Source organism: Peromyscus maniculatus, chromosome 18 (genome assembly GCF_049852395.1).
Source record: "Peromyscus maniculatus bairdii isolate BWxNUB_F1_BW_parent chromosome 18, HU_Pman_BW_mat_3.1, whole genome shotgun sequence".
NCBI lineage: Eukaryota > Metazoa > Chordata > Mammalia > Rodentia > Cricetidae > Peromyscus > Peromyscus maniculatus.
Genome location: NC_134869.1, coordinates 3,076,715 through 3,100,525, shown reverse-complemented (window position 1 = coordinate 3,100,525; position 23,811 = coordinate 3,076,715). Strand labels below are relative to the sequence as shown.

Below are 23,811 nucleotides of genomic sequence, written 5' to 3'. Positions count from 1 at the left end.
CAAATGGTGTTGGCTTAACTGGATGTCAATATGTAGAAGATTGCAAATAGATCCATATCTGTCACCATGCACAAAATTTAAGTCCAAGTGGATCAAAGACCTCAACATAAATCCAGTTACTCTGAATCTGATAGAAGAGAAAGTAAGAAGTAGTCTTGAATGCATTGGCACAGGAGATCACTTCCTAAATATAACACCAGTAGCACAGACACTGAAAGAAACAATCAATCAATGGGATCTCTTGAAATTGAGAAGCTTTTGTAGGGCAAAGGACATGGTCAATAAGGCAAAACAACAGCCTACAGAATGGGAAAAGATCTTCACCAACCCCACATCTGACAGAGGGCTGATATCCCGAATATATAAAGAACTCAAGAAACTTGACATGAAAATACCTAACAGTCCAATTAAGAATGGGCTATAGATCTAAACAGAGTTCTCAACAGAAGAATCTCAAATGGCCAAAAGACATTTAAGGAATTGCTCAACATCCTTAATCGTCAGGGAAATGCAAATGAAAATGACTCTGAGATACCATCAGAATGACTAAGATCAAGAACACTGAAGATAGCTTATGCTGGAGAGGATATGGAGCAAGAGGAACATTTGTACACTGTTGGTGGGAATGCAAACTTGTACAGCCACTTTGGAAATCAGTATGGCAGTTTCTCAGAAAATTGGCAATCAATCTCCCTCAAGACCCAGCTATATCACTCTTGGGCATATACTCAAGGAATGCTCAATCATACCATAAGGACACATACCCAACTATGTTCATAGCAGCATTATTTATAATAACCAGAACCTGGAAACAACCTAAATATCCCTCAACTGAAGAATGGATAAAGAAAATGTGGTACATATACACAATGGAGTACTATTCAGCAGAGAAAAACAATGACATCATGAGGTTTACTGGCAATGGATGGAACTAGAAAATATCATCCTGAGTGAGGTAACCCAGACTCAGAAGGACAAACATGGTATGTACTCACTCATAAGTGGATACTACATATAACGCAAAGGATAACCAGACTGCAACCCACAGCTCCAGGGAGGCTAGCTAGTAAGGAGGACCCTAGGAAGGACTGCCCAGTGATGGAGAAATGGATGAGATCTACATGAGCAAACTGGGGTTGAGGGGGTAATGGAGGACAAGGGACGGGGGATGAGAGCTTAGGGGAGCAGGAGGTTCAAGCTGGATCAGAAACAGAGTGGGAGAACAAGGAAAGAGACACCATGATAAATGAAGACACCATAGGAATAGAGAGAAGCAGAGCGCTAGGGAGGTCCCCAGGAATCCACAAGGATGACTCCACCATAGACCATAGCTGACCTACTCTGGTGATCAGATGGCTGAATACCCTAACTGTCATGATAGAACTCTCATCCAGTGACTGATGGAAGCACGTGTAGAGATCCACAGCCGCATCCCAGGCGGAGCTCCAGGAGTCCAATGGATGAGAGAGAGGAGGGATTCTATGAGCAAGGGATATCGAAACCATGACTGGAAAAAGTACATAGACAACTAGCCAAACTAGTGAAAATACATGTACTGTGGACCAATAGCTGAGGGGCCCCCATGGTACTAGGCCCTCTGGATAAGCAAGACAGTTGGTTTTTAGCTTGAACTTTAGGGGGCCCCCAGGCAGTGGGATCGGGACCTGTTCCTACTGCATGAGGTGGATTTTTGGAGTCTAGTGTCTATGATGAGACACTTTGTGCAGCCTTGGTGTGGCAGGGTGGTGGTGGCGAGGGGGGGGTGTTGGGGGGGGGCTGGACCTGTCTCAACTGAATGTACCAGACTCTGCTGACTCCCCATGGGAGACCTTGCCTTGGAGGAGGTGGGAATGGGGAGTGGGTTGGGGGGGAAGACTGGGGAACAGGAGGAGGGAAGACAGGGGACTCTGTGGTTGGTAGTAAAATGAATAGAAAATCTCTTAGAAAAACAAACAAACAAACAAAAAGAAATGTGCCCACACATGTGAAAAACATGCATACACACATGCATGCATACCACACACAAGTTTTTTTAAGAAAATGTAAGTGTGAGTCAGGTCAATAACCATCCAGGGTGCCTTTGGTGAAGCATGCACTAGTGACAGGTGGAAAATGAACTCAAGGATGGAAGGAGGAGGTACAGGTAAGAGAGTAATCAATAATTCAACTAATTGATTGCAAGACCTTAAAAAATTAAAGCAACACAGGTGAACGGAGACAAAGCTGGTACTAGACAGATGAGAAAGGTTGGAAAAGTTCAGCAGCTGATTGGATGTGGTAGAAGAAAGGCAGAAGAGCCAGAGAAGACCCTAGAGATTAGTGAGGAGGGAGGCTGGAAACCAAGATTGGCAGTCGGGGCAGAGGGGGTCTGTCTGAGATGTGTTGCATTTGAAGTACTACAAACAGACACAGAAACTGTTTTCGGGAAGCAGCTGAAAACAGACGTCTGACTCCACAGAGAGAGAGATAGGTGTGTCTTCAGCATTATGAAGTAGTTCAAGGTTTGGGAGGGAAAAGTTCCCAGAAAATTCAGAAATTGCTGGAAGATTTTGTGGGCTGGAACTCAATGGAGTGTTTGTGTTTATCGTACTTGAATGAACAAAGGAGGCCAGTGAAGAGGATTCGGAGTCATCAACAAAGTAGGTGAAGGAAGGCAGTGTGGTATGTCAGCAGGTAAAGTGTGCCAAGACCTGTGATGAGCCCCTTGGAGATCTGTTTTGATTCATTATGTCTAGGAAGGACATAAAATTCTGCATCTGATGCCCTTGGTGCTAGTCCATGGACCTGAATCAGCGAAAGGGCAGAGTGGAGACAGACAAGTCACATAAACCTTCACTTCTGCAGTCCGGACCATTAGAAACTCCACCTTTATTGGTTGGCTGTGGTCTTCTATAAACCTTCATCACATCCAGATGAGTAATACTAAGGTGTGGTGATGCTCAGGAATGCATGTCTTCATGAAGACACACTTCCGTACCTCCACTGTGAGGTCTTGGTCCAGTTCTCCTTGCTAGTCGGGATCCATCCCTCCAGCCGGCACAGCCAGTTCCCTCTTTACCTGTTGCTTAGAGGCTTGTGAGTCCAGTGTAGCCAGGAAGAAGTCTAAAATCCAGCTCAATAGAGTCTTTGTCATGTTCTGGTGAAAATATTCCTTCCTTTAGAACTAAGACCTCTAGGTCAGCAGAGAATAGGGTTATGGGAACAGGAAGAGAAATGTGGGTCGCTGGGGGTGATAGTGGCACCATTTCCATACCCAGCTATTGCCTCTGGGCTATGGGACTATGGTACCTTATGTTGGATTCTTAAATTTTTGGTTGTAAGCCTAGCCTTTAATGACTGAGCCATCTCCCCAGCCCTTATGTTGGGTTCTAATTCACAGCACATACAGCCTTCTTGTCCTATCTCTGTGAGCTGGCACTATAAATGTCTTCCAAAGGCCTTTCACCCTCCCAATGAGCCAGCTTCTTCCAGATGCCAAGGGACATGACAATACCAGTGAGCCAAGGGAGTGCGGGCTGTCGCCATACTTCCTTTGCTCTGAAGTGATTTCTTTGAGAAGCAATCCTGTGTGGAGGACAACAGAGTCACATTGTCCCCCTGCTTCTCCTCATAGACTGTTATACTCCAGGCTCAGGGCATTTTTTCTCATGTCTGTAATGTTCTTTATATGCAAATGGATCCCCAATTTCCTCTTCTCCAATGTCACGTTCCTCGCGCCTCCTCCTAGCCAGTTATCAGTCCTACTTCGTCCTTCATTTCCAGTCATCCAACATGAAGTACCCCAGCACTTACTATACTCCAGTGAATTATAGGATCTCATTTTCTTATCCATCCCACAGAATGTAAGCTCCTAGAGGCTGGGTTTATTGTCTGTTAGTTTCATGTCTGTATTCTCAGTAGACAGTGCCTGTACACCTCGAACACTTAACAAACACTACTTTAATGAATATACACAGAACACAAGTCTAGTGGAAGAGGCTAAGGCAAAATCATTAGAACAAAATGTATGTAGGAGGTAGACAAGTAGTACAAGACAATTCTAGGTGATGGGATGTGCTGGGAGTTCTCACCCACCAGGTGTTCGAGTCCAGTTGATGGTTGCTCTGAAGAATGTCCACGGAAAATAGCCAGATCTTCACTTATTTTCTTTCTTGAAAGAAGCCATAAATATTGTTTTTATTTCAAGGTCAGGACAGCCATCTAGCCCTACAGGCCAAGAGCTGAGCCAAAAGCCCTACAGATATGGACTTTCTGCATAGTTCAGGACCTGCAGCATGTTGTATGAGCCCAGCTATGTTTCATGGGGACCCCCAAGGTCAATATCCCAATCCAAGGTGTAAAGGACATGGTGACCCCAGGTACCCTGAGACCGGCAACCCACAGAACAGTCACAGAAGCAAAGGGGGCTGATTCATCTTTCTGGTTTGTTCTTTACACAGAGTTAAGAAGTAAAGCCAAGCATTTTGAAATTAAGTCTCCAGGGGTCTTGAATAATTTCAACAAGAGCCTTAAGAGAATGATACAGAGCCTTCCACTAATGGAGACCTGAGCACCCCACCCCCAAATGGTGTGAATGTGACCCTGAGTGTGTAATGAGGAGACCTCACCCACACAGATGAGGGACACTGGGGTACACAGGAGTAAGTAAAAGCACAGACCCTCGGGTCCTCTGAAGCCCCCCAAGACCCCCAGCAGATGCCTGAAACCATAGCATGTGTTGTTTATGCCGCGGCGCTGCCCCTCATGGCTGGTCGGCGCCCGTGGCAGCCATGCCGGCGGAGGAGCGTGCTGATTGAAAGAATCATAGCCATGGTTACCTTTTCAGAGCTTTATTGGGGGGGGGAGAGACAGACAGACAGACAGACAGACGGGGGAGAGATGGGGAGCCAATGGGAGGAAGGAGCGGAAAGGAGAGGGGACAGAGGGCGCACAGAGAGCCTACCCGCTTTTCAGGCTGGGACGCCGTCAAAGGTTGATGACATAATTAAGGACCGAATCCTTACAGCATGAACCTAGGAAACCATTGTTCTAACATCTGTTAAGTGATTGTGCCTTCTCTGTGGCATCTCTATTCTATCTGGATCGCCAACATCACTACTCTTGTGTTTTGTGCCCTTTTTAAAGTAAAATAAGTGGCACTTCAACACAGCACTTGGGTAACTCAGCACAGTACTGGCAGCCAAGAGGGCTCTGAAATGCCTGACGGGTGGGCAGCAGAGATTGTGTGTACACCAGACCCGGGCTACAGCTGGGCCACGTGAGGTTTCGTTGTGTTCTTCATTTAAATCACGAGTTCTTTCTTTCTGGAATTTTCCATTTAACCCTTTCAGACCACAGCTGGCTCCAGGTAACTGAAACTATAGGTAAGGCAGAATTGTTGTGTGTGATTTATAGCATTGTCATGAGAATTAAATAAATGAATTCTTAGAGTGGGTCTTACTATGTAAAGAACATAGTAAGTGCTAATTAAAACCCCCAAACCCATGGAGCAAAATAATCCTTTTCTCTTTATGAGTTGACTGTCTCAGGTGTTTTGTTAGGGGCTGGAAAACTGACAAGCTCGCATTAAGATGCCTATGATGCATCATAATCATACTCAAGCAGTTTGCATAACAGAGCCTGGTGTCCATTAGTCTTCTGTCCTGTATTTAATCTTATTCTCACAAGCTGCCAGGCTGGAGAGACAAAGGTGCTTGCCACCAAGTCTGATGACCTGAGTTTGATCCCAGGATCCTGCATGATGGAAGGAGAGAACTGACTCTCATGAGCGGTCCTCTGACTTCCACACACATGCCCTGACATATGTGTACCTCCACACAAACATACACACACATAAAAAATAAAACAATAAAACGTAAATCTAGCTACCAATATCCCCTTTGGCCATAAATGTGAAAATATTAACAGCAAATAGAATCCAGCAATGTAAAAGAGGAAATACCTAACATTGTGTGGGTTATCCTGAAAACTCAAGGTCTTTACAACAATGAAAATGAGTCAGAATGAGTAACTTATTAAGGGATTTATTAGTTGACAATTTCTGTAGATTCAGGGAAAGCTTCAAAAAATGCAACTCTCGACAAACTAAGAAAAATAAAAAATAGAAGAAAACTTTTATAACCTGATAAAGGAAGTCTATAAAAAAAAAACAAACTATAGTTAGCATGACATTTAATGGTAAAAGACTGAGTTCTCCCCAGGATCGGGAGGTTCTGAGCTTGCAATGTCCTTTCAATATGCTGGGAGTCATAGTCAGCGCAGTAAAGAGAAGGGGGGAAGTAGAAACATGCAGAAGTACACTGTGTAGTTTCAGACAGCATGCAGGGAAATTCCAAGAAAGCTACCACAAAACACTGAGAAGTAAGGGCTGAATTTAGCAGACTGTGTTATACCAAGTTGGTACTTTCGCCATCATGACTGTTAAACATGAGCTGAGCAGGGACGATACCAACAGACATGCCAAAGTGATCTATTGGTAATAGCACCGAAGTCGTGAGCTATTTAGGTATAAAATCTAAGTAAATATTGTAACCTGTATGCTGAACACTAAACTGCCCCAAGAAGAGAAAGAAGCCTCAGTCAGTGAAGACAGCCCGTCCTCGGGTTTAGACAGTGTGCCATCCTTACCACAGCAACTCTCCCCAAAGCGGCTCGGCAGAGTCACCGAGTCCTAGCAGAGTTCTTTTGAATATGGACAAGTGGATCACAAAGGTTTCTATGGAAAGGCAGACTAACTAGAATCACCCAAATAATTCTGAAATTATTTGGAGAACCCAAGCCACCTGATCTCAAGACTTACCAATAAAGTTGCACTCCTCAAGGCATCTTGGTAAAAAGACAGATTAACAAAACAAAATGTGGAGTCCAGAAACAGGCCTAACATGAATATGGCCAACTGACTATGGCAAATGTTCAAAGGTGATTTAACAAAAAAAAAGAGTCCTTTGAAGAAACAATGCTGAAAAACTTGGATATTAATATGCAAACTAAATGAATTACAACCTGTATGCTCAGTATATACACTATTTAATTTGAAATAGGTTCTAGATCTAAATGTAAAACTTGTAGAAGAAAATCTATTGAATTCAAGTCAGGCAAAGTTCTTAGATATAATGTCAAAAGCATAGGCTATAAAAGAAAGAATCAATAAAATAAATTTCATCAAAATCAAAACTTTTAGTCTGCAAAGGACACCAACATGTCTGTTGGTATCGTCCCTGTTCAGCTCATGTTTAGCAGTCATGGATGGCGAAGGTACCAACTTGGTATAATGCAGTGTGCTAAAATCAAGTCCTTATTTTTTAGTGATTTTTTTTGTAGCTTTCTTGGAATTTCCCTGCATGCTTGCAAACACAAAGATGCTTGCAAATCACATATCTGATAGTGGGCTTGCATTCAGAATAGAAAAAAGAACTCAAGTCAAAACTCAATAGTAAGAAAACAAACAACTTAATAAAAGATGAGGAAAATTTTTAGACAGATCCATCATTAAAGATGATATAACTATATAGTCAATATAGTCAATATAGTCAATGAAAATCACCTAGCCATTTAGTCATTAGAAACATACAAACTATAGCCACAGTGCTACCGGTACATGTGGCTACAGACAGTCTCAAAAGCTTTGTCCACAAGGCAGAAGACCATGAAAACTTTGAGAAACGAGGCTTTGTGAGGTCATTGGTGGTGTGTTTCCAATGGGATTGTAAAATCCTGGCTCCTTGCTCATTATCTTTGCTTTCTGGCCATGAAGTGAGTGGTTTTGTGCTAACACGCTCCCAATGCACATTAAAATAGCTAATATTTTAAAAACCCAAATCCAGTAATCCTAAATATTGATAAGAATGAAGGGCTACTATAACACTCCTCCACCCATTGGTGGGGATGTAAAATGGTAGAACCACTTTGGAAAACAGTGTGCTGTGCACTTACCATAGCACACAATCCCACTCCTAGGCCTTTACCCATGGAAGATAAAGTAGACCCACCGTCATGAGGGATCCCAGAGAGCCATTGCATCTGGCTTGAGTTCTGAGTGACAGCACCAGGCTTTGAACTCCCTTTTGTTTAAATTCTATGATTCTGATCTGAGTTCTTTCTGAAGGAATTTCAGAGCCTTTGCAAAGCTCATTCTTGAGAGGACGGGGCAAACCAGGAGGTCTCATGCCTGAGAATTGCTTAGGCAAATGGTTCCTTCAAACAATCCCAGATAAGAGGTTTTGGTATATGGAAATCAGTTTGTTAAAGGTGATTTTGGTATAATAGTAAAAGGAGGCTTTTGCAAAGCCATGAGTGTTCAGTCCATCAGAGGCTGGACCTTCCTTCCGCAGAGAGCCCAAAATACATCACAGAGTGACCCTTCTTCTTCGATGGACCCACACAAAACAGAACACTGACCATCTACATAAAATCCCATCACATAAACATGTGAATGTTTAGGAATGTTATTCATAAATGCCAGAAACTGGAAACAACTCAAATATCTTTCAGTTGGTGGGTGCATAAATGAAGAAATGTGCATATTAGGTAACAGTAAACAGTTAAGAAGAATGATCACTGAGACATACAACATGGGTCCCAAATGCACTACACTTAGAAAGGGTCATGAAGGAATCAAAAGGCTGCTCAACTCCAGGATGTCACACTCTAAAAGACCTGCCCAGACTTGTCTGAACATCTGGACTGCAGATGAGTAGCTGTGAGGGGTCAGGGGTAGAGAGATAGGATTGCACACAGTAGGTCAGCAGGAAGGGATTGGGGAGACGCCAAAGCACTTTGATAGTGTGATAGTGGTATACTTGTCAAAATGTATGGAGTTCTATATGCCACCCTTAATTTCTTAAGTGATCTTTTTTTAAGATTTGGTTTCTGTTTTTACTTATGTGTGGGCTGGGTAGCATATGCATGTGTGTGGGTGCCCACAGAGCTAGAAGAAGAAGTTGGCTTTTCTGGAGCTGGAGTTTCAGGCAGTTGTGAGCCCTGTGACGTAGGTACTAGGGAACAAGTTCTGGTCCTCTGAAAGGAATGTAAGACATAAGGAGATAGGTATCAGGATGTCTGTGAGCCCTGGGAGGCCTGTCTGTCCTCCATCTTCTTTCTTACATCTTTAAAATATGCCTTGAATTCTGCCCTGGAAGGAGCCCTGGGAGGCACTTGTGTTTTAGGAAGAACATTCTGGATGTATGGTGGAGGAGTTGGATGGGACAGACCCAGCTCCTTGTCCATCCTCCAGCCAAGAAGACTGAGATACTGGACAGAAGTATTAGGAATGAAGATAGAATGAGACAGGAAAAAGATTCAAAGGGACATGGTTTCAAGACTTGGTAATAAAGCGACAATCACTCAGACATCTTGGCATTGGTAAAAAGACAGATTAATTAATGAACCACAGAGTAGAATCCAGAAACAAATCTATGCAAACCTGGTCAATTGATTTTTGATAAATGTTCAAAGGTAATTTAATAAACAAACAAAAAGAGTCCTTTCATGAATTGGCTCAATGGTTGAGAGCATTTGTTGAGAGGACCACAGTCTGGTTCTCAGCACCGTGTCGGACAGCTCATAACTCCCTGTATGTGACTCCAGCTCCAGGAGAGTCAGCACGCTCTTCTGGCTGCTTAGGACACTTACACAAATGTGCACACACACGGATACACAGATGTGCACTCACTTGCATACACAGACAAATAAAATATCTTTTTTTAAAAGAAAAATATTCAAGATGTATTTTAGAGATAGATATGGATTTGAAGGTGGTTGGATACCATCCATTAAATATATACGAAAACAGCCAGATGGTGGTGGTGTACACCTTTAATCCCAGCACTCAGGAGGCAGAGGCAGGAGAATCTCTGTGAGTTTGAGGCCAGCCTGGTCTACAGAGCTAGTTTGGTTCCAGAACATCCAAGGCTACACGAAGAAATCCTGTCTCAAAAAACATATATATTTATGTTTATGTATTTCCTATACATTGTATGTTATATATCCTATATATTGTATATTATATATATTCTAATATATATTAGAATAATAGAAACAGAAGACTATATACAATAAAATCCAGGCTTAGTCCTGGGGTACATGATGGATTGATTTCTAAGATGGAAGATCCTGCATAGAGACTGTGCAGAGGAAGATGAAGAGTCCGAGTTTGAACATGCTGGAGCAGAGAAGTAGTATGTCAGGCAGGCATTGATAAGAGTCTAGGTTCTCTGCATCCAGATTCCTGAGTCCTTGGATGGGGTTTCTGGCACGACTATTAGGGTGTTTGGCCATCCCATCACCAGAGTAGGTCAGTTCCGGCTGTCTCTCGACCATTGCCAGCAGTCTTTTGTGGGGGGTATCTTTGTGGATTTCTGTGGGCCTCTCTAGCACTTTGTTTCTTCCTTTTCCCATGTTATCTCCATTTACCATGGTCTCCTATTCCTTGTTCTCCCTCTCTGTTCTTGATCCAGCTAGGATCTCCCGCTCTCTTTCCCTCGACCCTTGCCCTTCATTGCTCCCACTCACATCCAGGTTGTTCATGTGAAGTCTAATTAGCGAGAAAGAGGAGGGTTTATATGAGTGAGAATTGTTGAAACCAAGATTGGATAAAGTACAGGGACAAATAGCCAAATGAATGGAAACACATGAACTATGAACCAAAGGCTGAGGGGCCCCCAACTGGATCAGGCCCTCTGAATAGGTGAGACAGTTGATTGGCTTGATCTGTTTGGGAGGCATCCAGGCAGTGGTACCAGGTCCTGTGCTCATTGCATGAGTTGGCTGTTTGAAACCTGGGGTTTATGCAGGGACGCTTGGTTCAATCTGGGAGGAGGGGACTGGACCTGCATGGACTGAGTCTACCAGATCGATCTCAGTCCTCGGGGAAGGCTTTGCCCTGGAGGAGGTGGGAATGGGGAGTGGGCTGGGGGGAAGGGGAGGGGGACAGAAGCGGGGAGAACATGGCTGATATGTAGAACTGAATGGTATTATAAAATAAAAGGATAAATAAATAAATAAATAAATAAATAAATAAATAAATAAATAAATAAATAAATAAAAAGAGTCTAGGTCCTGCAATCACAGGACTGTGGGTTCTCTGTCTGTAGTTTATTACCCATCCCTTTGTCCTTCCCACTCCCAGCTCCTTCATTTCAGACACGATTAACCATCAGACAACAAAGACTTCCCATGGGAAGATGGAGGTGCCAACAGCACTCTGAGAGGCAATGAGGTGACCATAGTACTGTACCCACCAGAATGGCTGCTGTGTAACAGAGGCAATCTTTTCATTTGAGTTGCCGTGTTGGTTTTTTGCTTTTAGATGAAAATGATTGCTCAGTGTAGGACCTTGCACATATATAAGAGTTGACTGCTGTCGCCAAGATCCAGGGCCACACAGTGGTTAACAGTACTGTCATAGCTAAGTGGAGACCAGTGTGCTCAAATCCCTTCTGACCTTGGCAAGCTCTTCATCTCTGTGATTTTGGTAAGGACTTGTGTTTGTCTTTTGTCCCACAGACCTGTAACTGTATTTCTGTTGTTTTAAGTTACTATCCATGGTGTGTTTGCCTATTTGTTCAGTAGGCAGAGAAAACTGACAGAGGGCGGATGCCTACAGTGTTAACACTGCTACACTCATATTAGACATAGATAAGAATTCAATGACCGACCTTCATTTCATGATGATGTGACATTGATAACTGTAACATTTTTATTATCAATGCTATCACTCGTGTTTATTTCTGCATCAATCCATAGTACCAAAAGCCACATCTCTAATACTGACACCATACTAGACACTAGAGACAGAAATTCTAAAGTAAATACACTCTGGCCAAGCCCATTGGGGGTGCTAAATGTGTGAACACAGAGTCAAGTTGCAAACTGATGGATTCCAACAAAGAAGTCCAGGCATCAGGAGACCCCACCTTGAATTTTCCCAGAATTGCTGTTCAGGAAGGTATGTTGGCTGAGTTGGGATTCATCTTCCGTGATTTACTCAAAACATAAATCTGAAGAAGACAGCTGTGGGTTCTCTGTACAATGTCTGGGCTTTCCCTGAGGCTTCAACACGGTGTAGGAGAGCTGAGACAAAACCTCAGGGATGAACTGAAGCCCTGGAGAACCTTGTACTTCTTTCAACAAGTACATGAAGAAGGGTCAAGGAAGGATGTGCAAAGAGTACTCTGTACCAAGGTCAGTGACATTCTATGCTAACAGTGGCGTGGACAGTCGGTGTTCAAAAAGAAAACAGACCAGCTCACACCACGTGTTTTGGTGTCTTAAGCTACCTTCATGATGTCAGGATTTGTTGATGAATGCACACCAATACCCAGACACCCAGGCATCCACACATTCTTCCACACCTGTACACACACACACACTCTCACCCTGGTTCCTTCCAATATCTTTCCTGTTTATCCTGATGAAGGAAAAACAAGAAAAGGGTGAAAGGTACCTCTACTTGTGTCCACGCATTCATTTATACAATATTCATTAAGCAGACACTTGGTCGTGCCAGGTACTGTCCAAAGGTTATAGACAGATAAACATTCAGTGTCTGCTGGAAAGGGTCTCTCCATGGGGCAAGAGAGCAACCTAGGAAGGTGCTGGTTGTAACAGGAAAAGACCAGCATAGGTGTTCCTGAAGTGGACCTGAAGATGTACAATTGTTAATAGGCCCTCAGAGAAGCTCCTGAAGGAGGCTATCTTTGGGAAAGCCTTGAAGGAGGAGAGGAGTTGGGTAGCTGGTATTACACCCTCCGATGGAGAGGACTCTGTGCTAGACAGAAAGCCACAGTTAAGGCAAATGATGATTCCTTTCCCCCCAGCAGAGCCCCACTCACAACTGCCCATCAGTTCACATACTCAGTGATAATTTTAGAGCATAATCCTAATGGCAGCTACAGGCTGTGGGATGGCAAGCACATGCAGGAAAACGCCACTGTGTGGCCAAGGACTGAATGACAGAGCCAGGGCTTCGGAACAGAATCTATCTGATTCTGAATCCTAGGTTTGCCAGGTTTAAGCTGCATGGTCTTGCACAAGTCTCTTTTGCTTTCTAAGCCTCAGTTTCCTTGTATGGGACATCAGAAAGACAGGAGTCCTGTGAAGAGAAGCTCAGTGAGTCAGGTGTGGTGGTTCACAGCTGGAACCCTAGCACTCAAGAGGCTGATGTAGGAATACAGCTTCAAGTTTGAGATGCTTTGGGGCTATATAGTGAGTTCAAGGCCAACCTGGGTTATATAGCAAGACCCTGGCTCAAAGACAGAGAGAGGGAGAAGGCGGAAAGAGAGGGGGCACAAAAATGTACAGAGACATAGGTAGGATGCCATCTACTGCCAATCATGCACCTGTAGCCCCATGGGGTGTGCCCTGTGGTCAGTTGATGGAGGGAGAGAAGAGCCTACAGGGCCTGGTTCACTGATGGTTCTGCACATTGTGTCTACCACCCAAAAGTGGACAGCTGCAGCATTACAACCCCTTTCTGAGACAATCCTGAAAAATACTGGTGAAGGGAAATCTTCACACTGGGCAGAACTTCAGGCACTACACACGGTCATACATTGTTTGGAAAGAGAAATGGCCAGATGTGTGACTGTTCACTGATTCAAGGGTTGTAGTCAGTGGATTGGCTGGATGGTCAGGAACTTAGAAGGAGCATGAAGGGAAAAATCAATAAGGAAAACATCTGTCGAAGTAGCATGTGGATAGAGCTCTGCAAATGGGCAAAGGATGTGAAGATATTTGTGTGCCATGTAAATGCCCATCCAAAGGTGACTTCAGCAGAGGGGAGTCCAGTAATCAAGTGGATAGGATGACCCATTCTGTGGATTGTCAGCCTCTTTCTCCAGCCATTCCTGTCATTGCCCAATGGTCCATGGACAAAGTGGCCATGGTGGCAGGGATGGAGGTTGTGTGTGGACTTGAGAACAGGGATTTCCACTCACCAAGGCTAACCTGGCTACAGCTGCTGCTGAGTGCCAGATCTGCCAACAGCAGAGATGAGCACTGAGTCCCAGATATGGCAACATTCCCTGGGATGGCCAGCCAGTGACCTGGTGGCAGGTTGACTACACTGGACTATTTTCTCCACGGAAAGGACAATTCTGTCCTTACTGGAGTAGATGCTTATTCTGGTTATGGATCTGCTTTTCCTGAATATAATGCTTCTGCCAAAACCACCATCCATGAACTTAAAGAGTGCCTTATCCACCAACATATATCCTACACGGTATTGCTTCTGACCAGGAACTCATTTCACATCCAGAGAAATACAACAGTGGCCCATGATCATGGAATCCATGGGTCTTTCCAGGTTCCCCACCATCCTGAAGCAGCTGACCTGATAGAAAGATGGAATGTCCTTTTAAAGACACGGTTACAGCCCCAATTAGGTGGCAGCAGCTTGCAGGGCTGGTTCAGGGTTCTCCAGAAGGCAATATATGTGCTGAATCAGTGTCTACTATACGGTACGGTTTCTCCCTTAGCCAGGATCCACGGGTCCAGGAATCAAGGGGTAGAAAGAGAAATAGTTCTACTCACTGTCACCCCTAGTGACCAACTAGGAAAATTTTGCTTCCTGTTATTGTATTTAAGTTTAAGATATTAAAAGAATGTCCCTCGGGGCTACAGAGATTCCTCGGTGGTTAAGAACACTAGCTGCTCTTCCAGAGGATCTTGGTTCAATTCCCAATTAAGAGAATATTAGTGGTTATCATATTTAAGTTTGAGATACCAAAAGAATGTTCCTCGGATGATATTGCAACCTGTTCAAAAAATTGTATGTTTATGGTTGTATACAGGATAGCTATATTATGTTAGGCATTACTATGACCTAGTTAAATATAAAATGTGTTTATAATTGTTTAGGACAGTTATAATGTGTTCGTCATAATTATGACCTGACTAATGTTTTTATTTGGAAATTAAGCATGGCATAAGGAGATCTGATTGTGTGTCAAAGCAGCAAAAGGTAGATTTGAAGTGGCTATTCTTTTTTTTTGGTTTTGGTTTTTGAAACAGGGTTTCTCTGTGTAACAGCTCTGGCTGTTCTGGAACTAGTTCTGTAGATCAGGCAGGCTCCAAACTCACAGAGATGCACCTACCTCTACCTCCTGTGTGTTGTGATGGCTATTCTTGATGGTCAACTTGCCTACATCTAGGATTAACTAAAACTCTAGCAGCTGGGTACACCTGTAAGGAACTCTTTCTTTCTGAAATCAGTTGGCATGGGAAGACCCACTTTAAACCAGACCTTCTGGCTGGGAAGATACAACTTTAATCTAGATTTTCTGAGGTGGAAGATCCACCTTTAATCTGGGCCACACTTTCTGTTGGTAGCCTATATAAAGGTCACAGAAGAAGGAGTCTTGCTCTCTCTGTCTGCTTGTTCTCACTCTCACTGGCATGTCCATTCCTTCACTGGCATAGGAGTCTACTATTCAGGATTCCAGCATATACTGGAGACCAGCTGAAAAACCCAGCTTTGTGGACTGAACAACTGCTGGATTCTTGGACCTTCCATTGGTAAACAACCATTGTTGAATTAGCTGGACCACAGCCTGCCTGTAAAGCATTCTAATAAATCCCCTTTATATATAGATAGATTTAATCTACAAAATATGTTCCTCTAGACTCTATATCAAGAGAACACTGACTAAAAAATCCACTTTCTGGATTTTTAGTCAGAATGAATGAAAATGAAAACCCTATGCTGTTCCTAAACATTCAGAACACATGTATGTGAGTGCACATACATGTATGTGTGCTTGCGTGGGGACGATAACAGATTGATGCTGGATCTATTAATCACTCTTCACCTTATTTTTTATTTACTGGAAACATTTTTAGACATTATATTTTGGTCATGTTTTCTCCTCCCCTAATTCCTTCCAGATTCTCCTCACTTCCCTACCCGCCCAATATTATGTTTCTCTCTCTCTCTCTCTCTCTCTCTCTCTCTCTCTCTCTCTCTCTCTCTCTCTCTCTCTCTCTCTCAAACAACACAACACAAAACAAGAAACACACACACACACAAATACAAATCAAAATAAACAAGCAAATAGTTTTTGCCCAAACAAAGCAATTTGAGGCAAAAACGTCTACAAAAATATCATTGAGTTGTTTGGTGTTGGCCAACCACTCCTGGGCATGGGTTCTGCTCTGAAGTGTGGTTGATCAGTATCAGTGAGACTCCATTAGAGGAAACTGATTTTTCCTTTGCCAGCAGGCATCAGTTGCAGATAGTTTCTTCGTTAGGAATAGGACCTCATGTCTGCTTCCACCTCTCAGTGCTGGGACCCTGTCTATCTCGAACCTCTCCAGGCCTTCCTTGTGAATGCTGCCACAGTCTCTATGAGTTCATGTGTGCATCAGTCATGCGGTGTCTGGAAGACACTGTTTCCTTATAATCATCCATCACTTCTGCCTCTCAGTGTCTTTCTGCCTCCTCTTCCACATAGATCCCCGACCCTTGAGTACTTAGGACTGAGTACTCCAAAGCCTCTCATTTTCTACACAGTGCCCATTTGTGGGTCTCTTCCATTTTATTTCTTTAAGGCAGGGTCTCTTATTGCATCTGGGTCTCATTGATTCAGCTGGACCAGCTAGCCAGAAAGCCCATAGAGACTCTGCCTCTGCCTTCTCAGTCTCTAGTTATCCATGCAGGTGCTAATGATACAAATCTAAGTCCCCATCTTCACAGCAAGCACAGTGGCTGCCCCCTCACCTCAGGCTCTCAAGCTTGTGGTTTTCTAAGTACTTTGACAGTGTTTCTAAACTACATCATTGGGATCTGATCTTTTTGTCAGATATTGATCATCTAGCTTCTTCAGTGGGGCAAATGCTCCTTTAAGAACCTCAGAACCATAGTTTAGGGGTCCTTTCTCCAGCCACAGCTTATGGCCTGTCCTTTGGTTGAGCAGAAGTGGAGAGAATCATGTCACAGACATTGAGCTTTTGCACTGAAATTTGCTTCATCGACTCTGGTACACCCTCACTTAGCCTTGTCAAACCCAAGAGATGACCAAATTCTATCAACCAGAAAATTCTCAACTGCCAGAATAATAAACATGGTAGCCTTACAGCTGTGACCAGATCACATCTGGAATCCTCAGCTTGACAGACACAGAGCAGGTAGTTCTGCGTTTTCAGAGTATGCTCATGCAGCATGTTAGAAAGAGAATGAGAGTCAAGTATGAAGATGACAGAAGAGGTGCCCTGCACTTCACCCTCTCCTTGTATGGATGGACAGGCCAATTCCCATGCCCAAGCCTTGCTTTCCCTGACAGGAAAATGGGATTAACAATCACACCAGCTTGGTCAGACTGTGAGACATAAGGTGTGTGGAAGTGCTCTGCAGTGGCAGGTACTCCAGTGCGGCTCTCGTTCCCATGACGGCACAGAGGCCCAGGTCACTGACCTTACGGCTTGCAATGCAGTCTCATTAACACTCTCCAGGAGCAGTTCTGAGACTGAAAGCGTGGAGCAGAGTGTGTGGGGAAGGCTCGTGGGAGAGGAGCAGTTGACAAGGAAAGAAAATTCTCATCTTTTGCTAACACCAAGAGCCCCGGTTTGAGAACACACAAGCACATAGTGAGGCATGGTGACCTGGGGCCAGCTGGGAGACTTTGGGAACAAACGCTCCACACAATACAGCTTTCGGCTCTGAAACTCTCTCTGCAGAGCCAGCTTAGGCCTGGGGCTGCTGGAAGAGAGGGCCAGGGCCTGGTCCAGCCCCATGGTCAAATGTCAACTCATCAATACTGAGTGAACAGATAGGAACCTGCTGTCTGCTGGGGCCTTTGCTCCTGTTTTTAATTAATTAGTCTTTTGTTCATCCATCTGAGCAACAAAGAATGTCTTCTGCAATCCTTTCAAAACCCAACGCCCCCACATGTATCCACGTTAGTGAAAGCAAAATAAAATCTGTGGTTTTGGCGCCTTGCCGTGGTCACATGATCAAGTAGGCCTTTGAAGGGCTCCTTTTTTTTTTTAACAAGTGTTTATTGAATGACTGTTATTCATTCAACAAACATGTCATGAGCGCCTACTGTGCCTCTGGCCCTGTAATTGGAATTAGGAAGAATAGAGCCCAGGTCCAGAACTCAGAAGGTTCAATAGGGAAGGTTGTAGTCAACACTAATTGACACAGGGCCTGACAGAAATGTTAATGAGCAGAAGAGAGGTGACTGGGAGAAGGCACTCTCTGAGAGAACATCTGTGATAAGAGTAGGTCTTCAGGGAAGACAGGGGAGGGTTGATTTCATCAAGGCATTTGAGTGCCATGTGTTAGGTGCAGTGGTTGATACTGACGCCGGCCACTTGACAGGATGCATAACTAGGAGGCAAACCTCTACATGTGACTGCGAGGAGGTTTCTAGGTCAAGTTGATTCAAGTGGGACCACCCATCCAAAATGCCGATGGTGTTATCCTGTGCTGGGCCCAGCACAGTGTAAAAGGGACGAAGCAAGCTGAGCATCAGGGTTCACTGCCTTCTCCTCCCTGGCCACAGACACAGTGTGATCAGTTCCCTCACATTCTTGCTACTGTGATGGATTGTATCCCCTCAAATGAAAATAATCTCCCCCTCCCTTAAGCTGCTTCTTCGAGGTCACAGCAATGAGAAAGGTCACAGATACACTGCGCTCTAATAGAAAGTGAGTGTCCACAGATGCTGGGTGTGCTTGGCAGGGTCCTCAAGACGGCCCAACTATAACTCCCTAGAAGCTCCATGATGGAGGCCCTGTGGTGTTTCTGACTAGTGCTCCATGGCAGGGAGGCCAGAGCAGGACCTGGGATGCGCTGGGGTAGGGAAAGGCGAAGACACGAGGAACTGATTTCACAAAGCCATGATTACGGCTTTGGGGAGCCCAGGCATGAGGGCAGAGCTGGAATTTGGAGGCCCCAAGTTTTCATGACCCTGTATGCATGCTGCAGACCTGCCCTTGGGTGCACTTTTGTGGCTCTGAGGGCAGGAGTTGGGCTCTAGATAATAATTGCATAGATTTGCTTAGTAAACACGGGGTAACTGCAGGATAATGATATGTTCTTACAGAGCAGGGCTCCGTGATTACCTTCAATGGCCCCAAAGTATTATTTAACACATATTCTGGTTTATAAGGCAGAAATAATGATGAATTTGCTTGGTAATTACCCAGCACTCAGCCACTACATATCCTGCCAGTAGTTCAGCTTTAGCCCGTCATTAGGGGCTAGCTGTCGCTTTGGTAAATAGAAGTTCTTCTTATTATCGGTCTCTAGGCACATAAAGCATGATTAAAACACCATTAGTGACATTTCTCCAAAGGGTAAATACACGAGTCTCTGTGAGACGCCTACATTCCTTGAGCCAAAGGCTTTATTTCTATCTTTTGAAAGGGGCGATGGAGAGAACAAATTCTAACCAGCCTCCAAGCACTGTAGCAACCCCTTCATGAAGTTGGGCCGAAGAAAAGAGACCTGGCTTGGCTCGGATAGCAGAAAGGAATCACAGCACCACTGTTTTCAATGCTAAACATTTCTTTTTTTAGCTCATCAAAATGGCTGTGCCCAGTTTAGGTGGGGCGCTAGGATTGGCACCACTACCCTGTGGTGGGCTGGGTCAGCACACTGAGTGCCAGGGCAAACCGCAGCCTCTGCATGGATTTATTGGCAGAGTCCTCAGGGCTCCTCCTAAGATGGGGCCTGGGAGCTCCACATAGGGTGCAGACTCTGTAAGTGGGGTACCGTGCTTCCCTAAACATTTAGGACAGATAGGGCACACATGGGGACAGAAGAGAAGGGCCATCAGATACAGAACTTGAAGATGCAAGGCCAGACCCAGTCTTTGAACTTGACAGAGGCCTTGGAACAGCGCCTGACGTGGTTAGTCAGAAGGCAGTAATTTGAGGGCCACAGCTCCAACTGCCCTCGCTTGGCTCAACCACTCACATCCCAAGTCAACTCTCTGTAATCAATAGGCGCTTCAAGAGAGTGGTCATCCATTATGGGCAGGCCAGGGAGTAGGCCGCCTGGAGCACACGGAGCCTTCATTACCATCCACTCCACTCTGACCCACCCAATTTCAGCGCGGGTGTGGGGAGAGGGAGATCAACACTAACTCCAGTCCAAATCCCAACTGCAAAGGCAGATGGCCAGTTCCAGTGGCCCATCTCTTCTGTAATGAATTCCAGGGCTGACTTTGGCTCTGGAAGTGACCCGAGTGGCAATGAAAGCCAGTAAGAGGAAGCTCAAAAAACACAGGTTAAAGTCAGGAGACCTGGGTTCAAATCCCAGCCCCGCTCCTTACTAGCTCTTTGATCTTTGACAGTCCTGAACTTCGGCTTCTTCATTTGTACCTGAGAGACTGCAAACTCCCTCAGCACAAAGGCCACATTCAGTATGCCACAGAAGACCCTCCACCCAGCCTGCTGCCTTCTAAATAATCGATATTTATGTGAAAACTAGGGAAGGGCACCACACATTTGATTTACATGGCTCTATCCTGCGTGCGTTTATTAAGAACAAAGAGATAGCAAACAAAATAATCACTTAAATGGTAGAGGAGATTTTTTTCTTGACAATCTGCTTGGGGCCCCAAATGCTGCTGAAACCGAAGATGCAAAGCTGCTGTCCCCAGTCGTCCATCGGTGCTGGGTACAGAAGCGGCTTTGCCTTAATCCTGTGCTATGGAATCGACATCCTTACCATAACATGCACCGCACTACTACAACCATTACACAGAAATTGTAAGCATATTTTTAATTGCTTAAAAACTGTTGTGTGTGTGTATGAGTGTTTTGCCTGCGTGTATGTCTGGGCACTATGTGTTGTGCCCAAGAGGGCATCAGATCCCTGGAATTGGAGTTACAGACAGTTCTGAGCCATCTTGTTGGTGTTAGGAACAGAATCAGGGTTCCCTGGAAGGGCAGCCTGTGCTGTTAGCCACTGAACCATCTCTCCAGTCTGCTTTGACTTGTTTTTGATCATGGAAAAGCACTCTCTCAATGCCCCCTTGTCACTGAATTACAAACAGGCCTACACGATTCACTAGTAGTACTACACTTATTGACGAGGCAACTTGGCTCACATGATAACCTCCTCTCCATTCCGTAAGGTCACATGCTGGAAGAGTAAACAGAATTCATTGTCATTGCCTTAAGTATTTCCATATTCAAACACAGGGAGGAACCATGGGAAATAATATCTAAGGCTTAGGTGTAGCAGTGTTGGTCCCAGTGTGACATGGTCATATCATTACGGCATATCTTCCTGGTGCATTGAGAAGAAATGGGTTTGTATATAGGTGCTACAGAATTTACACACTGTGCATATACAAGTAAAGTGTTTTCCATTCAGCCTTATAGATGGCAAAGGTGTTTCTGGGGGACTTTCGTTGTACCCATTACTGCCTTGGTATGTATCTTGAGGTTTTTGGTTCTCTCTCTCTTGGCCACCATGAGGGAATTGGTAAGTACATGTTGAGAATTAGTATTGGATATAGGCAGCTGTTGTCCTGCTTCATGCCCTTTGGGTACAGCAATTTAGTTAAGTCAAGGTCAAAAAGTTGATTACAGCCGGGCGGTGGCGCACGCCTTTAATCCCAGCACTCGGGAGGCAGAGCCAGGCGGATCTCTGTGAGTTCGAGGCCAGCCTATGCTACAGAGTGAGTTCCAGGAAAGGCGCAAAGCTACACAGAGAAACCCTGTCTCAAAAAAACTAAAAAAAAAAAAAAAAAAAAAAGTTGATTACAATCCAGACCTCCTGCATATCAGTTCCAAAGCTGGTACCTGTGGCACATTTAACCCACGGAAGCTTATTGAATAGTTATGAGATGTCCAGCAAAGTGCTGGACACAGAGTACAAGAGAAGTACAGCACCCAGAGTACAGGTTACCGGCAGCTCAAAGGATGGTTTACACAAATCCAGCAGGCATCCCACGAGCCCAGAGTACGGTGAATCTTGACTTTTCACCTGAACTTGGAGGCAGCTGCTGGGAAAAATGCAGTAGACAGGCACTCACACACTCATGCAGAATCAACACTAGTCCTCCTTGTTGGGGACAGTTTTTTCTCTGTCTTAACTAGTAACTATTGAAAAAAATCACAATTCAAAGCCACCTTGTACTCATCTTATTTTTAACCAGGTTTTAAACAAAAGAAGGAACCATGTGTTTTCTACCATTCACATGCTACCTACAATCTGTGCTTGCTCTTTGTCCAGCAGGAGCCTCCAAACACAGAGAAGGGAGTGTAACAAGGACATGCAATCCCATATCCCACGGCAAGTGATGAGGAACCTGGGCCAGGTTATCCGGAAGGCCTCCACAGGAATGTCAGAGTTGGAAAAGAATATGACCGGAGAATCAGGCTGTCCTAATTCCTGTCCCACATCCATTTAACTTTTTTTTCAAAGTAAGATTCTGATTTATTTTGGGGGGTCAGGGGATGACTCTATCCTTGCCTTAAAGGTGAACAGGGGGCCCAGGCTAGAAAATAAGAAGAGCCAACCCTCTGATCACTGTGACTAATGCATGGAAGAGTATACATGGGACCCAAGATGTCCCAGTCAAGCCCATGCCCCAGACCATGAAGAGGGAATCAGTCTCACAGCTGCCAAACTTGCCTACCCGGCACCTGCCTGCAACGGGAGCCAACATGGAGAAAGAGACCGACACCACATCCTGGGATCACTGGGCTCCTGAGTCCAACGCTGCCTAAAGGCTGGGCCCATCAACATTCCATCATGGATGGGGCAGGAGCTCATGACGCCCCATCTGCGCTATAGGTAGAAGTCTGCTGGGGAAGAGGGGTCACAACCTCAGTGGTGTAGCCGCTGGTAAGTTGCCCTTCCTCAAGTGCGTTGTCCACCCCCACCACCAATGCTCATGCAAGAAACCTGAGTTAAATGTAGTCACACACACACACACACACACACACACACACACACACACACACACACGGAGGCAGGGATTAAGAGGGGACAGAGCAGTTAAAGTTGGTTGTATGGACAGTTTAGAGTCCTAACACATTGGATGTCACTAAAAAGAGGAGGAATAACAGGAAAGGTCTAGCTAATGGCAAAGGAAAGCCCTAGGGCAGACCGAGAGGCTTTTGGGTGGTTCACTCATCTATATTCAAGAGCCATAGAAAATAAGGCAATATGGGGGGCATATCATAAAATTCCCAAGCAGCAGGAAGAAGAATTTATACTTGAACCTCTGAGACTCTGAATCCAGAGGCAGTCAGGGAAGACACACCTGGACACAATGGCATCTCATGAACTGACTGGTCCAGTTCACTGCGCTCCTCCCTTGGGGAAACCCCTGCCATGGGTGCCAGATGCTGCACATCTGTGGTTAACTTTAAAGAATCACAGGGATTCTTCTGTGGGCAAGCCACACATTCTCATTAGCTGTGGTCAGGAGGGATGCCTCACTCTTCCAGAGGAATTCCAGCTGACAGACTGCTCTAGGGCATGTCCTTTAGGGAAACTGATTCATCTTCTCTAATGGCTGGCTGTGAGGGACACACACCTGTGTCCTAGGATGACTTCAGAGAAAGGAAGGAGACAGAAGACAGTGTTGGGCCCAGCTGCCTCAGCAGACGACACAAGGGCAGCCGTGCCTGGTGGGCAGGCAGCCGTGGGCTTGTTTACGCTGGTGCCTGGGAAGCCCACTGGAGGCTGTGCCTCTGAGTTTGGTCCTGACAGACAGCTCGGGCTGGGGGAGTCTGACATCTGGGCCTAATTTGATGCCCCTTCCTCCTTTCCCTCTGCATTCTTCAGCCAGAATGCAAGTTCCTCAGAGATGCCTTGAAGGTAGAGCCCGAATGAGGACAGAGGTA

General features: G+C 44.9%; 1 long non-coding RNA gene across 1 annotated transcript; it reads left to right on the top strand.

Annotated features, from left to right (window-relative positions):
• Positions 1-5,085: 5,085 nt before the first annotated feature.
• Positions 5,086-22,384, top strand: LOC143269316 (uncharacterized). The gene is made up of 2 exons (XR_013045707.1): positions 5,086-5,363; positions 22,193-22,384. It is a non-coding gene; the product is annotated as an uncharacterized LOC143269316 (long non-coding RNA).
• The last annotated feature ends 1,427 nt before the right edge of the window (positions 22,385-23,811 follow it).